The sequence below is a fragment of the Oncorhynchus keta genome, chromosome 34 (assembly GCF_023373465.1).
Source record: "Oncorhynchus keta strain PuntledgeMale-10-30-2019 chromosome 34, Oket_V2, whole genome shotgun sequence".
In the NCBI taxonomy this organism is placed as follows: Eukaryota; Metazoa; Chordata; class Actinopteri; order Salmoniformes; family Salmonidae; genus Oncorhynchus; species Oncorhynchus keta.
Genome location: NC_068454.1, coordinates 17277882 through 17295396, shown reverse-complemented (window position 1 = coordinate 17295396; position 17515 = coordinate 17277882). Strand labels below are relative to the sequence as shown.

General features: G+C 41.5%; 1 protein-coding gene across 1 annotated transcript in view; it reads left to right on the top strand.

Annotated features, from left to right (window-relative positions):
* The window catches only part of LOC118366619 (unconventional myosin-XVI-like), a 332663-nt gene extending 316327 nt beyond the window's left edge, over positions 1-16336 (top strand). Inside the window, exon 36 of the mRNA XM_052493304.1 lies at positions 6919-16336. The gene's annotated coding sequence lies outside the window, so the exon portion shown is untranslated. The remainder of the gene's footprint in view (positions 1-6918) is intronic.
* The last annotated feature ends 1179 nt before the right edge of the window (positions 16337-17515 follow it).

Sequence of the window (17515 nt, the reverse complement as noted above, 5' to 3'; positions counted from 1 at the left end):
AAAAACAAACAAAATGTAACTATTGTAAAATATCTGAGAGGGGTTGAGGGTAGCTGAAGGATTGGAGTAAAAACAAACAAAATGTAACTATTGTAAAATATCTGAGAGGGGTTGAGGGTAGCTGAAGGATAGGAGTAAAAACAAACAAAACAAACTATTGTAAAATATCTGAGAAGGGTTGAGGGTAGCTGAAGGATAGGAGTAAAAACAAACAAAATGTAACTATTGTAAAATATCTGAGAGGGGTTGAGGGTAGCTGAAGGATAGGAGTAAAAACAAACAAACAAAGTATTGTCAAATATCTGAGAGGGGTTGAGGGTAGCTGAAGGATAGGAGTAAAAACAAACAAAGTATTGTCAAATATCTGAGAGGGGTTGAGGGTAGCTGAAGGATAGGAGTAAAAACAAACAAACAAAGTATTGTCAAATATCTGAGAGGGTTTGAGGGTAGCTGAAGGATAGGAGTAAAAACAAACAAAGTATTGTCAAATATCTGAGAGGGGTTGAGGGTAGCTGAAGGATAGGAGTAAAAACAAACAAAATGTAACTATTGTAAAATATCTGAGAGGGGTTGAGGGTAGCTGAAGGACAGGAGTAAAAACAAACAAAATGTAACTATTGTCAAATATCTGAGAGGGGTTGAGGGTAGCTGAAGGATAGGAGTAAAAACAAACAAAATGTAACTATTGTCAAATATCTGAGAGGGGTTGAGGGTAGCTGAAGGATAGGAGTAAAAACAAACAAAATGTAACTATTGTCAAATATCTGAGAGGGGTTGAGGGTAGCTGAAGGATAGGAGTAAAAACAAACAAAATGTAACTATTGTCAAATATCTGAGAGGGGTTGAGGGTAGCTGAAGGATAGGAGTAAAAACAAACAAAATGGAACTATTGTAAAATATCTGAGAGGGGTTGAGGGTAGCTGAAGGATAGGAGTAAAAACAAACAAAATGGAACTATTGTAAAATATCTGAGAGGGGTTGAGGGTATCTGAAGGATAGGAGTAAAAACAAACAAAATGTAACTATTGTCAAATATCTGAGAGGGGTTGAGGGTAGCTGAAGGATAGGAGTAAAAACAAAATGTAACTATTGTAAAATATCTGAGAGGGGTTGAGGGTAGCTGAAGGATAGGAGTAAAAACAAAATGTAACTACTGTAAAATATCTGAGAGGGGTTGAGGGTAGCTGAAGGATAGGAGTAAAAACAAACAAACAAACTATTGTAAAATATCTGAGAGGGGTTGAGGGTAGCTGAAGGATAGGAGTAAAAACAAACAAAATGTAACTATTGTCAAATATCTGAGAGGGGTTGAGGGTAGCTGAAGGATTGGGTAAAAACAAACAAAATGTAACTATTGTCAAATATCTGAGAGGGGTTGAGGGTAGCTGAAGGATGGAGTAAAAACAAACAAAATGTAACTATTGTCAAATATCTGAGAGGGGTTGAGGGTAGCTAAAGGATAGGAGTAAAAACAAACAAAATGTAACTATTGTCAAATATCTGAGAGGGGTTGAGGGTAGCTGAAGGATAGGAGTAAAAACAAACAAAATGGAACTATTGTAAAATATCTGAGAGGGGTTGAGGGTAGCTGAAGGATAGGAGTAAAAACAAACTAAATGGAACTATTGTAAAATATCTGAGAGGGTTTGATGGTAGCTGAAGGATAGGAGTAAAAATAAACAAAATGTAACTATTGTAAAATATCTGAGAGGGGTTGAGGGTAGCTGATGGATTGGAGTAAAAACAAAATGTAACTATTGTAAAATATCTGAGAGGGGTTGAGGGTAGCTGAAGGATAGGAGTAAAAACAAAATGTAACTATTGTAAAATATCTGAGAGGGGTTGAGGGTAGCTGAAGGATAGGAGTAAAAACAAACAAACAAACTATTGTAAAATATCTGAGAGGGGTTGAGGGTAGCTGAAGGATAGGAGTAAAAACAAACAAACAAACTATTGTAAAATATCTGAGAGGGGTTGAGGGTAGCTGAAGGATAGGAGTAAAAACAAACAAAATGGAACTATTGTAAAATATCTGAGAGGGGTTGAGGGTATCTGAAGGATAGGAGTAAAAACAAACAAAATGTAACTATTGTCAAATATCTGAGAGGGGTTGAGGGTAGCTGAAGGATAGGAGTAAAAACAAACAAAATGTAACTATTGTAAAATATCTGAGAGGGGTTGAGGGTAGCTGAAGGATAGGAGTAAAAACAAACAAAATGGAACTATTGTAAAATATCTGAGAGGGGTTGAGGGTAGCTGAAGGATAGGAGTAAAAACAAACAAAATGTAACTATTGTCAAATATCTGAGAGGGGTTGAGGGTAGCTGAAGGATAGGAGTAAAAACAAACAAAATGGAACTATTGTCAAATATCTGAGAGGGGTTGAGGGTAGCTGAAGGATTGGAGTAAAAACAAACAAAATGTAACTATTGTCAAATATCTGAGAGGGGTTGAGGGTAGCTGAAGGATAGGAGTAAAAACAAACAAAATGGAACTATTGTCAAATATCTGAGAGGGGTTGAGGGTAGCTGAAGGATTGGAGTAAAAACAAACAAAATGTAACTATTGTCAAATATCTGAGAGGGGTTGAGGGTAGCTGAAGGATGGAGTAAAAACAAACAAAATGTAACTATTGTCAAATATCTGAGAGGGGTTGAGGGTAGCTAAAGGATAGGAGTAAAAACAAACAAAATGTAACTATTGTCAAATATCTGAGAGGGGTTGAGGGTAGCTGAAGGATAGGAGTAAAAACAAACAAAATGGAACTATTGTAAAATATCTGAGAGGGGTTGAGGGTAGCTGAAGGATAGGAGTAAAAACAAACTAAATGGAACTATTGTAAAATATCTGAGAGGGTTTGATGGTAGCTGAAGGATAGGAGTAAAAATAAACAAAATGTAACTATTGTAAAATATCTGAGAGGGGTTGAGGGTAGCTGATGGATTGGAGTAAAAACAAAATGTAACTATTGTAAAATATCTGAGAAGGGTTGAGGGTAGCTGAAGGATAGGAGTAAAAACAAAATGTAACTATTGTCAAATATCTGAGAGGGGTTGAGGGTAGCTGAAGGATTGGAGTAAAAACAAACAAACAAACTATTGTAAAATATCTGAGAGGGGTTGAGGGTAGCTGAAGGATAGGAGTAAAAACAAACAAAATGTAACTATTGTCAAATATCTGAGAGGGGTTGAGGGTAGCTGAAGGATAGGAGTAAAAACAAACAAAATGTAACTATTGTAAAATATCTGAGAGGGGTTGAGGGTATCTGAAGGATAGGAGTAAAAACAAACAAAATGTAACTATTGTCAAATATCTGAGAGGGGTTGAGGGTAGCTGAAGGATAGGAGTAAAAACAAAATGTAACTATTGTAAAATATCTGAGAGGGGTTGAGGGTAGCTGAAGGATAGGAGTAAAAACAAACAAAATGGAACTATTGTCAAATATCTGAGAGGGGTTGAGGGTAGCTGAAGGATTGGAGTAAAAACAAACTAAATGTAACTATTGTCAAATATCTGAGAGGGGTTGAGGGTAGCTGAAGGATAGGAGTAAAAACAAACTAAATATAACTATTGTCAAATATCTGAGAGGGGTTGAGGGTAGCTGAAGGATAGGAGTAAAAACAAACAAACAAACTATTGTCAAATATCTGAGAGGGGTTGAGGGTAGCTAAAGGATAGGAGTAAAAACAAACAAACAAACTATTGTCAAATATCTGAGAGGGGTTGAGGGTAGCTAAAGGATAGGAGTAAAAACAAACTAAATATAACTATTGTAAAATACATTGTGTCTGTCAAATGTATATAATATTGATAAGATGGAAGTAGAAGCCTAAGTGTTGTTGTTCATTAGTTTACTACAATTAGGGGAAAGGTGGTAGGGCTATTAGAAAATAATAAAGGAAAATATATTTTAAAAATATTTGTATATAATTTATAGACAGTACCAGTCAAAAGTTTGGGGACACTTACTTATTCAAGGGTTTTTCTTTATTTTGCTATTTTCTACATTTTAGGATAATAGGGAAGAGATCAAAACTCTGAAACAACACATATTGAATCATGTAGTAACAAAAAAACTGTTAAACAAACGTGACACTTGGCTTTCAGGCCAAATAGTTCAATCTTGATTTCATCACACCAGATAATCTTGTTTCTCATGGTCTGAGAGTCCTTTTGGCAAACACCTAGCAGGCTGTCATTTGCCTTATACTGAGGAGTGGCTTCCATCTACCATAAAGGCCTGATTTGTAGAGTGCTGCAGAGATGGTTATCTTTCTAGAAGGTTCTCAGATCTTCACAGAGCAACTCTAGAGCTCTGTCAGAGTGACCACCAGGTTCTTGGTCACATCCCTGACCAAAACACTTCTCCCCCTATAGCTCAGTTTGGCTGGACGGCCAGCTCTAGAAGAGTCTTAGTGGTTCTTTAACTCGTCTTTCCACCTGACTACACACACACACTTCCTTCTCTAATTCATGCCCTAAAACACAAACACACATCTCTGAGTGTATGCATGTGTGTTTGAATGTATGCTTGCCAGTTTTGGCCATTGATCTTTTTTTTTATTTGAAATCGCAACAACAAGGTGACTTAATTTTCTATCAATAGAGTGTGAATGAGCTGTCTGTCTGTGTTGGTTGTTTACAAGCCTGTGTGTTGGGGAAAAGGAATGACCTCATCTTTACAATGACTACCGCAACACCATACTACCAAATGGGGATGTTGTCATTCACTATGGAGTAGAGAGGGTCATAGAATCACAGTCTGTCACACTGGACTTCTGCGTTTCAACATGTGGATAGACAACGAGATCTTACAGTTTTACCAATTTGACTTCATATTCCAACGTTTCTCCAAACTTCAAATTTAGATGTTTGTGTTAAGGATAGGGTTAGGGTTCCAGAAGAAACAACTAGATGGTTAAGTTTGTCTTTAATTCTGAATGGTTAAGGTCAGGGTTAAGGTCAGGTTTAAGGTCAGGGTTAAGGTAAGGGTTAAGGTCAGGGTTAAGGTACGGGTTAAGGTAAGGGTTAAGGTAAGGGTTAAGGAAAGGGTTACGGTCAGGGTTAAGGTCAGGGTTAGGGAAAGGGTTAAGGTTAGGGTCAAGGTCAAGGTAAGGGTTAAGGTCAGGGTTAAGGTCAGGGTTAAGGAAAGGGTTAAGGTCAAGGTCAGGGTCAAGGTCAGGGTTAACGTAAGGGATAAGGTAAAAACTAAAATGTGTGCCATGCACTGGAATTGAACACCCTCGGAGCCGAAACTCGCGGCTTACTTCCATCCTGTCCACAACTCCCTAGCAAACCCAAGCCTACTTGATGATAAGAGCGCTCACCGTTGCCCCTAGTGGCCGTTTTTTTAAGTCATCTCCCAATGTCCTGGGTAGTTGGACAGAAGTCAAATTTCCCCTTGGATCTTGAACAACGTGGCTGGGATAGCATAATGTCAGTGTGTTTGTGTGTGTTCCTGTCTCTCTCATGCATCTCTTTGTGTGTGTGTGTGTGTGTGTGTGTGTGTGTGTGTGTGTGTGTGTGTGTGTGTGTGTGTGTGTGTGTGTGTGTGTGTGTGTGTGTGTGTGTGTGTGTGTGCGTGCGTGCGTGCGTGCGTGCGTGCGTGCGTGCGTGCGTGCGTGTGCACTTGCTTGGCAGTAGTACACAGGGTGCCTGTCTGCTGTTTCAGTAGCCAGTGTTCCTGGCGTCAGGGCTCAGAATAGCCTGGCAGGGATGTGTAAATTATGGATTAGGTCGCTGAGCACTGTGCTGGTACAGGCAATCAATCTGTGTGTGTGTGCATGTGCTTGTGTCTGTCTGTCCGAGTGTGTGCCTGTCCGTGTGTGTGTGTGTCTCCTGGATTCCTAGAGTGTGTCAGTGCTGTACTGTATGCTTGGCAGTGTGTGTAAAATGTTGCGGAGTCCCTCTGGTTTTATTTAGCCTTGATGCTCTCCTCGGCTCCCTCTCTTAACAGAACACAAAGACAGGAATCACTTTCACCTCTAACCAGCTCTCACAGTCTCATGTCAGAATTAGACATTCATCAATGTTTCTAAAACCTAAGATTTCAAGGTGCCTAAGGTTAAGTTTAGGCACTAACTCCGAATGGTTAAGGTAATCGTTAAGGTTTGGGATAGTTGAATCAAAAATATTAAAAACTATCGCTGGAATTCGAACAGGAATCGAACTCAAAAGCAGCAGAAAAGGTCAAATAAGGTCACCAAAAATTACATGACTGGCCCTTTTGAACCAGAGGCAGGTGCTTACGCCCATCCCCATCCACAACATCCCTGCAAAACCGGAACCGTAACAGTGCTCACTGTTGCCCTGCCGGTTGCTGCCTCATGCCACCATTCTGTCAGAGCCCATCGTCGTCTCACACACACACTCGTGCAGACTCGTGCAGACACACAAACACACAGACAAACCTTGCACCCTGTTGGCGTTGATATATAGACTGTCCAGAACAGGATATGGAAATGATATGTCTTTAAAGATTTCAATCAAAATGGGGCGTCCCCCTGCCTCCCACGGTTTCATTTCCTCTGCCTCCGTTCTAATGGGACTGGAAGGAAACTGGCACACTGAGAGGGAACAGAGAGGGAATCAGCTCAATGGTTGTCTCATTCAGAATGATGGATCGGGGTTGGGTGGCCTATTTCTCTTCAGCTGATATGGAGGTTTGCTCCAGCCAGATCATGATGAGAATATGATTCTGTATGATGTATAGATTTTCCTCCAGGTCTTTCAGAAAGCCATTGATATCTGAGATAAGATGAGTTGTTTTGGTCTTCCCTATTCTCCACCATTACCCCACTGCTTGTCATTACTCACAACTCAGCATGTTTCTGGGTCCTACTCACCCTGGCCATATCTACTGGACTGGACTGTGCTCTATGATGTCTAACTATTAATTCACCCCTCTCCTTCTGCCAGGTGATCCAACATCTGCGTTGGTGTGGGGGAAACGCGGGTGCTGACCTGGGGGAGGGGCGGGCCGACTGGAGGACCCAACAGGACACCAACGGAACACTACGAAACCCGGATACTACGCTGGTCTGGGCCAATAGGAGGTCCTCTCCATAGTGGGAGGATGACCGACCGACCACCCCTCTCCTCTCCTCACACATCCTCTCCTGTCTACACCCTGCCTCCTACCCCTCCCTCCTGCCCAGGTCTGCCACCCCATTGGGCAAAGGACAGGTCCATCATAGAGTGAGACAATGCATAAGATAAGACAATCCAACCGACAAGAGCATTTACAAAGAAAGGAGGGAGAAATGGAATAGCGTAGCAATCACAATCCACGTCCCTCCTTCCTCTCTCTCTCTGTCTCTGTCTCTCTCTCTATCTCTCTCTCTGTCTCTCTCTCTGTCTCTCTCTCTCTCTCTGTCTCTCTCTGTCTCTCTGTCTGTCTCTCTCTCTCTCTCTCTCTCTCTCTCTCTCTCTCTCTCTCTCTCTCTCTCTCTCTCTCTCTCTCTCTCTCTGTCTCTCTCTCTCTCTCTCTCTCTCTCTCTCTGTCTCTCTCTCTCTCTCTCTCTCTCTCTCTCTCTCTCTCTCTCTCTCTCTCTCTCTCTCTCTGTCTCTCTCTCTCTCTCTCTCTCTCTCTCTCTCTCTCTCTCTCTCTCTCTCTCTCTCTCTCTCTCTCTCACTCTCTCATCTGATAGTAGGAGGGGGCTTGGCGTGACAGAGCAGGGATTGCAGAAGTTCTGTGAACAGGGACTCTCCTCCAGCTCAGAACCCAGAGAGGGAGCCTCGTCATTGGGCTAGATCTGTGCCTATGTGCAGAACAGAGCATGTGTATACCCCCCTGTACATATCCTCTGTTGAATCTCACTGGTCTGGTGTTCAGAACAGTCATCATCTCTAGGACCAGGAAGTTTTTCAGATCATGTGATCTGAGCAGGTAAAACTCCTGTCTAGTCCTCTGAACTCCTTCAGGTATCAGCTACCACTTTAGCCTCGCACATGCAACTAGGTGCTTCAGGTGCTTCTGTAACCATGGCAACAATAGATCAGAGGTCAAGGAGACCCCCAGGTGCACTTCTTTCACCCCCTGCTAGCCACCAGCCTTCCACTTTAGCACAAAACTGTATGGAAGAGCCACAACAAACACCATACTGAGTGCAGATATGCACTGCCCCCACCGGCCCAGTGATGGATACTAATCCCAGAAAACACGCTAAAAGTATTACTGACGAGACAACACAAAAGCAAAGCTGTTTTGACAACGATGGGGATAGTAGCTGGTTCATGTAGAAAGAACGCCATTGGTTAGATTGTATCAATGTTCTGTAAGGTTTTTACTGGCCTTAGTGCCATATAACAGGAGGCCAGTCAAACTCAGCTACAGATAATGTATTTTACTGATGAGTTAATGTGTAAAGCACACAAACAGACTGAATAGGGAACAGTGTAGATGACCAACACACAACTATCTCTGGCAGTCCCTCAATGTACTTCTTATCTAGATTTATTTTACAAACATCTCATAGAAATAAACTGTAGTTTCTTCATATTAGTACTTTCTTCATATTAGTGTCCCATTCGCACCTGAATCGTTTGATGTGTTACATCTTATGTAAAACAATGTTAGGAGTCTACAAGTTTCTGTAGAATTCAAGGCTGCAACTCAAGCACAACTGAGTTCTCAAGTAAAGCTACCCTCAACCTCCTCATTCCCCCACCCTGTCTCCTCATTACCCTCCCAACCTCAAAAATATCCCATCACCGCCTCCAGGATGCTGTAGGGGTTAGAGGGCGTTGCCAGGGTAACCTCCCTGTAAATAATGGCTGACGTTTAATGTGGTTTTGACTAGATGAGCTACAGCATATGTCAGAATAGACTTTTCATAGCAGGTTAGAATAACGTACGCAGCAGGTAAGGAGAATTAGGTTGTTAGGAAAAGGGTTAGAGTTAGCTAAAATGCTGTATCCATCTAGCCAATACCATTTAATGTCCAAATGTTTTATTTACTATAGCAGAAGAGCACAGAAATGGAAAGATGGAAAGAGAAAATTGTCTATATGGAAGATAGTTTCATGCAATGACTGAGGCAAAGAGCAGAGGTTTATTTTATAATGTGAATACCTTTTTTTGCCATATGATTGCCTATTGATATGAAACTTCATTATGCTGTATTTATCTTGTGTGTTTGTTTGTTTCCCTGTGACTCCATTGTAAAACTGTTCCAGTGGAGAAAGACTGATGTTTCCATCATTTATTTGTCTGATTGTTGTTAGGATGTTAAATTGCACAATATTGATGTGTGGAGTGGTGTCCACATCATAAAAAAGTAGCTAAAAAATTGCCTTTAACCGCTGATATAGGATCAAATATTTTCAACATCCTCCTAATGGTTATGGTTAGGATTGAGAGAATGGTATTCTGATCCTAGATCTGTGGTAAGGGGCACCTAACACTGGCCATGGTAAATTTGATGGGTGTGGCTGTGCAAGCCATTTGATCATAGAAGATTGATGTGACTGTAAATCCCAGGAAGTAGCTCTGATTGTTTTCTCATGTACACTGATCATCCTCCAACACATCTGATTGATCCTTTAATAGGAATTAGCAACGCCATCACAAGCTCTATCTTGGTTGTTGACCGCACCGTGTGTGTGTGTGTGTGTGTGTGTGTGTGTGTGTGTGTGTGTGTGTGTGTGTGTGTGTGTGTGTGTGTGTGTGTGTGTGTGTGTGTGTGTGTGTGTGTGTGTGTGTGTGTGTGTGTGTGTGTGTGTGTGTGTGTGTGTGTGTGTGTGTGTGTGTGTGTGTGTGTGTGTGTGTGTGTGTGTGATAAGAAACACTCCATTTTAAACAGTAATGAAGCTAGACAACATCAGACACAGATTAGGAGTGCGCCACTTAACCAGACATGGCCGTGCCTGACCTTTGGTGGGGCAGGTGCTCAAAGCAACCCCACACCCTCCACAAAGATGAACCCTAACTCCACTTTTCTACTGCTCCTGTAGCCAAATTCTAATTTGAATATAAAATATAAAATAAGCTGTGATTTTCTGCAAAAGACGGCCCCATCTCACACATTGTAGGCTAAGAACGATAGAACCAAATATGAAAAAGGGATTTCAGTAGCTGTCTGCTAGAACCACTACTGGGGTGGTAACTTCTCACACATTGTAGGCTAAGAACGATAGAACCAAGTATGAAAAAGGGATTTCAGTAGCTGTCTGCTAGAACCACTACTGGGGTGGTAACTTCTCACACATTGTAGGCTAAGAACGATAGAACCAAATATGAAAAAGGGATTTCAGTAGCTGTCTGCTAGAACCACTACTGGGTTGGTAACTTCTCACACATTGTAGGCTAAGAACGATAGAACCAAATATGAAAAAGGGATTTCAGTAGCTGTCTGCTAGAACCACTACTGGGGTGGTAACTTCTCACACATTGTAGGCTAAGAACGATAGAACCAAATATGAAAAAGGGATTTCAGTAGCTGTCTGCTAGAACCACTACTGGGGTGGTAACTTCTCACACATTGTAGGCTAAGAACGATAGAACCAAATATGAAAAAGGGATTTCAGTAGCTGTCTGCTAGAACCACTACTGGGGTGGTAACTTCTCACACATTGTAGGCTAAGAACGATAGAACCAAATATGAAAAAGGGATTTCAGTAGCTGTCTGCTAGAACCACTACTGGGGTGGGCTATATGAGCTGATCATCTCTAATGTAGGCTAGATTCAGCTATATAATGTAGGCTATGTTGTCAAAACAAGCGAACTAGTCTTTACTTGATTTCAAGTTCTTCTACTGACAAACAGTCGAATTGCAGTTGCCCCCTTTCCTATCCCTGACCATGAGACAACACATGCTAGCAACTCCAAAGTAACCTACTGCCGATATTCATTTGAAACTCCATTCCTGGCACCTGTGGGTCGCTAGTTTGTGCATGTGACAAAGAGTGGGGGATGGGACTTTCATCTTTCTTTTAAGAGTTTATGAAATGATCTAGATTGATAGTCAATTTGTTTCATTTAAAGTTACAAGAGAGAAAATAAACCAGAATAAATGAATAAAAGTAATTAGTTATAAAAAAAAATTGCCACTAATCAAAAGGGCACTTTTTTCATAGGAGGGCAAAAAGGCAGGTGCTCCAGGTCCACTAGGACTCTATATGGGTACGTCCCTGCAACCTTCTGAACACCCAAGCTCTGCATTTCACTGACTGTGTGAATTTATGGATGGTACTGACAGTTAACATTATGTTTCTGACTGACATCACCAAGAGGTAAAACATATAGTGAAAACAATAGTGGTCCTAAAATGAAACCTTAAGGAACTACTAAAATGTACAGTTGATATGTCAGAGGAAAATCCATCCAGAGAGACAAACTGATATATATTTCCAACAGATAAGATCTAAACCAGTCCAGAACTTGTCCGTGTAAACCAATTTCCAATCTCTCCAAAATAATGTGGTGATCGATGGTATCAAAAGCAGCACTAAGGTCTAGGAGCATAAGGACAGATGCAGAGCCTCGGTCTCACACCATTCATAGGTTATTTACCACCTTCACAAGTGCAGGTTCAGTGCTATGATGGGGTCTAAAACCAGACTGAAGCATTTCGTATACATTGTTTGTCTTCAGGAAGGCAAAGAGTTCCTGTGCAACAGCTTTTTCAAAAATATGTTTGAGAGGAATGGGAGATTCGATATAGGCCGATAGTTTTTTTTATATATTCTGGGTCAAGGTTTTACTTTTCAAGAGAGGCTTTATTACTGCCACTTTTAGTGAGTTTGCTACACATCTGGTGGATAAAGAGCCGTTTATGTTCAACATAGGAGGGCCAAGCACAGGAAGCAGCTCTTTCAGTTGTTTAGTTGGAATAGGGTCCAGTATGCAGCTTGAAGGTTTAGAGGCCATGATTATTTTCAGCAATGTGTAAAGAGATATAGTACTAGAACCTTGAGTGTCTCTCTTGATCCTAGGTCCTGGCAGAGTTGTACAGACTCAGGACAACTGAGCTTTGGAGGAATACGCAGATTTAAAGAGGAGTCCATAATTTGCTTTCTAATGACCATGATCGTTTCCTCAAAGAAGTTAATGAATTTATCACTGCTGAAGTGAAAGCAATCCTCTCTAGTTAGCTTTGCGACAGTATCAAAAATAGATTTTGGATTGTTCCTATTTTCCTCAATTAAGTTGGAAAAAGAGGAAGATCGAGCAGCAGTGAGGGCTCTTCGATATTGCACGGTACTGTCTTTCCAAGCTAGTCGGAAGACTTCCAGTTTGGTGTGGCGCCATTTCCGTTCCAATTTTCAAGAAGCTTGATTAAGAGGTCAGGTATTTTCTGTATACCAGGGAGCTAGTTTCTTATGAGGAATGTTTTTTGTTTTTAGGGTGCAACTGCATCTAGAGTATTGTGCAAGGTTAAATTGAGTTCCTCAGTTAGGTGGTTAACTGATTTTTGTACTCTGACGTCCTTGGGTAGGCAGAGGGAGTCTGGAAGGGCATCTAGGAATCTTTGGGTTGTCTGTGAATTTATAGCACAACTTTTGATGATCCTTGGTTGGGGTCTGAGCAGATTATTTGTTGCGATTGCAAATTGTAATAAAATGGTGGTCCGATAGTCCAGGATTATGAGGAAAAACATGAAGATCCACAATATTTATTAGGTCCAGCATATGACTGTGGCAGTGAGTAGGTCCGGAGACATGTTGGACAAAACCCACTGAGTCGATGATGGCTCTGAAAGCCTTTTGGAGTGGGTCTGTGTACTTTTCCATGTGAATATTAAAGTCACTCAAAATGAGAATATTATCTGCTATGACTATAATGTCCGATAGGAATTCAGAGAACTCAGTGAGGAATGCTGTATATGGCCCAGGAGGTCTGTAAACAGTAGCTATAAAAAGTGATTGAGTAGGCTGCATAGATTTCATGACTAGAAGCTCAAAAGACGAAAACGTCTGCGGTTTTTTGTAAATTGAATTTTGCTATCATAAATGTTAGCAACACCCCCGCCTTAGCGGGATGTGCCGGGGAGTTGGTCACTAGTGTAACCAGGAGGTGAGGCCTCATTTAACACAGTAAATTCATCAGGCTTAAGCCATGTTTCAGTCAGACCAACCACATCAAGATTATGATCAGTGATTAGTTAATTGACTATCAACCTTGGAAGTGAGGGATCTAACATTAAGTAGCCCTATTTTGAGATGTAAGGTATCACAATCTCTTTCAATAATGACAGGAATGGAGGAGGTCTTTATTCCAGTGAGATTGCTAAGGCAAACATTGCCATGTTTAGTTTTGCCCAACCTAGGTCGAGGCACAGACACGGTCTCAATGGGGATAGCTGAGCTGACTACACTGACTGTGCTAGTGGCAGACTCCACTAAGCTGGCAGGCTGGCTAACAGCCTGCTGCCTGGCCTGCACCCTATCTCATTGTGGAGCTAGGGGAGTTAGAGCCCTGTCTATGTTCGTAGATAAGATGAGAGCACACCTCCAGCTAGGATGGAGTCCGTCACTCCTCAACAGGCCAGGCTATCTTTTGGGAGGTGCAGAAAACAGTTTTCAACCAGCGATTGAGTTGTGAGACCCTCATCACTCCCCCCTAACTGGGATAACTGGGTGGGTGCCAGAGACAGTTACTCGATGCCGACATCTTTCTAGCTGATTTACACGCTGAAGCTGTGTTGCGCTTGGTGACGACGTGCCGACGTGGATACCAATATCCCTATACTCTCTACACTCGCCAGTTTTAGCTTAAGCCAGCACCATCTTCAGATTAGCCTTAATTTTGGTAGCCCTGCCCCCTGGTAAACAGTGTATGATCGCTGGATGACTCGTTTTAAGTCTAGTACTGTGGGTAATGGAGTCGCCAATGACTAGGGTTTTCAATTTGTCAGAGCTAATGGTGGCAGGCTTCGGCATCTCAGACCCCGTAACGGGAGGAGTAGAGACCGGAGAAGGCTTGGCCTCTGACTCTGACTCGCTGCTTAATGGGGAGAACCGGTTGAGCATTCCTACAGCGTTTCCTTCCAGAAGCCATGAGAAAGTTCTCTGGATGCGGGGACCGTGCCAGGGGATTTATACTACTATCTGTACTTACTGGTGACTGAGACGCTGTTTCATCCTTTCCTACACTGAAATTACCCTTGCCTAACGATTACGTCTGAAGCTGGTCTTGTTCTCCTGTATATTAGTACAGCAACTGCAATTAGAAGGCATCATGTTACTGTTACTACTTTGCTTCGGCTGGTGGAGGTCCTGACAAACCACGTCCAGATAAAGCGTCCAGAGTGAAAAAGTTTAATGAAAAAAGTTGAGCGAGGGAAAAACTAAAAATATAAATGGTAATTTAAAAGTAAAAACCGTAAAGTTGGCAGGTAGCAAAGTATGGTTGGCAACAAAATGCACAGCAACACGTAAACAAGTCTACAAGTTGTGACCAGAAATGACAAAAAAAAACTGTGTTCTACATGTATATCTGACTATCGGACAGAGTTTACACACACCTATTACATTGAGACAGTCCCAGTCAATAGCAGTATGAATCAATATTTATTTTGGGTGTAGGAAGGTGTAGCACTCTTACTTCGATGTGCTGAAGTCCACCACTAAACAGGGTTCCTCATGTGTTTATTAATCCCAAACCACTATGAATTGTAAAGGCTGGTTTAAACTTGGTCTTGAGACATGTCTGTAGACAATTAGAATGTGACAAGTGTTGCTGGTCAAAACAACATTTCATTTATACTCAGGTGGAATGCCTGTAGACTGTTGGTTCCCTTTTCGGGGACAGATGAAGCATGTTCAACTTTGACCCCGTCCAGCGTCTGTTGACATGTTTACCTCGCTGAGACAGCAACGAAACAGTGCACAAGTTCAACAATTCTCTGGTAGAATGCCCTGCTTTTATTTCGTCAAGCTCAAAACATTAAGCTGTTTTCTGTAATTAGCTCGTAAATAATTGTAAATAATGGTCTTGTTGATTTTATTTTCCTGTAATAATGAATAAGAAATGTGCTGCAGTTAAGATGTTGTCAGCTATGATCTGGTCATTATTTAAATAAGATAGAAACTAACCAAAACATTGTTTAGACAGCGTTTAATTGCCTGGCTTGTCAGATTAACGTGTACTAAATGGATGAGTGCTTCTACATCTGCACTGCTTGCTGTTTGGGGTTTTAGGCTGGGTTTCTGTACAGCTCTGTGACATTGGCTGATGTAACAAGGGCTTTATAAATACATTTGATTGATAAGTGTTAAAATACAGCAGCTATGCTTTTTGGAGCATCGGGCTGTGGTGTCATGCAGCCTGTCTTTTTTGAGTTTATTCTTTTTCATAACGACAACGACAAGTTTGATGTCGGATGACAATAGAATGTTCATTACGTCACTGGGACTGTCTGCAGACATGTCGATAGACCAACTGTAAACCAGCCTTAAAGTGATGAAAACATGAAGAGGATGGAGAAGTATGGCTACTGTTGTAAGGCATTTTAGACAGGATAAGAGTGCTATGTCTCCTTGCATGATCTGACCACTCATCATTGCCCTCCGGTGCTCGGGAGTTAACGCTTTACAATGTGAATATCCTTTTAAGCTTTACACTGTGAACCACTGCACACAATTTCACACTGCCATTTCACACTGCCATTTCACACTGCCAATTCAGATGTCAATTCAGATGTCATTTCAGATGTCAATTCCGACTGCCATTTCACACTGCCAATTCAGATGCCAATACAGATGTCATTTCAGATGTCAATTCCGACTGCCATTTCACTCTGCCATTTCTTCAATGTGCTTGTCACCTGTCGATGTTTCCCCTTCCACAGCAACCTAAAATACAGTACAAGCTACACACGTATATCCCCCTACACACACACACACACACACACACACACACACACACACACACACACACACACACACACACACACACACACACACACACACACACACACACACACACACACACACACACACACACACACACACACATACACCATATCCTCAATGTGTGTCATATCCTCAATGTCTGCCATTTTTCATTCATAGTCAGATATCCCTTTATCATAATGTTCCTAGATCAGATGTCTGGTGCTACAACCAGAGCAGAATGGGCATTGTGCTGTTCACAGTCCATGTACTGTATTCCAATGACACTGTATATTTTAGTACATGGGCATATCACTGCCTTGTTGTAATGGTTGTTGTTGTTTTCCTGTCTCTTCCCCCTCTTTTTGGAAATTACATACAGTATGTTTTACCTGCACACATTGTGTGTAAAAAAGAACAAAATATGATATATGTGTTGTATCATACTTTTTTTCATAAATACCTGTACAGCAATAAAGCACAATTGTGTCCATTCCCTTGTCCTGTGTGTGTGTGTGTGTGTGTGTGTGTGTGTGTGTGTGTGTGTGTGTGTGTGTGTGTGTGTGTGTGTGTGTGTGTGTGTGTGTGTGTGTTTAACTATGGGGACCACAAGAATAGTAAACAAACAAAAATTGACCAACTGAGGACATTTTGTTAGTCCCCGCGACGTCAAATGCTTTTTCTAAGGGGTTTAGGGTTAAGGGTAGAGTTAGTGTTAGGGTTAGAATTATTTAGGGTTAGGGTTCGGAGCTGGCATTACCTTTACTGTTAGGAGCTAGGGTTAGGTTTAGGGTTAAGGTTAGGTTTTTGGGTTAGGGTTAAGGTTAGGAAAAGAGTACAGGTTAGGTTTAGAGTTGTGTGTCCCCACAAGGTTAGCTGTACAAGACTGTGTGTGCGTGCGTTCGTTCATTTGTTTGTATGTATGTAGTTACGTATGTTTTTGTATTGTATCTATTCATTCTCTGACGTGTTGGTGTCTGCGTACGTGCATCGGCTCGCTTCTTTGAATACATGTACTTATGTTTGTGTGTCTAGGAAGACCTTCTACCGTGACGATGTTAACCAGCCCATTGTTGTGTAAACAGCGTAGCAGGTGAAAGGCAGCGTATTATATAATGTGTCATGTTTTACAGCCACTCACAGAGAGATTAGCACAGTGTGACAGCCACAAGTACGCAAGTCATTTGTGGTTTTTGTCAGGTTTTCTGGGGGTTACAGCATCAGCGTCATCACCCGTCAGAGGCATAACTGACACAAACACACACTTAGTCACACACACACACACACACACACACACACACACACACACACACACACACACACACACACACACACACACACACACACACACACACACACACACACACACACACACACACACAGCCTGAAGTGTCGGTAATAAAAGAGGCTGGTTTGTTGTGTGGTGTAGCAGGGTTGTGTAATATTCAACAACCCCTCACAGTCTCACTGCAGAATTAAACATTTTTGCACTTTTATCAAAACATCACATTTCAAAATTTCTGCAAAAAACATCACATTTGGAAGTCAAAGTTAAGGGTTATCAAATCAAAATAAAATAAAATTGTATTGGTGACATACACATGGTTAGCAGAAGTGAATGCGAGGGCAGCAAAATGCTTGTGCTTCTAGTTCCGACAATGCAGTAAAACTAACAAGTAA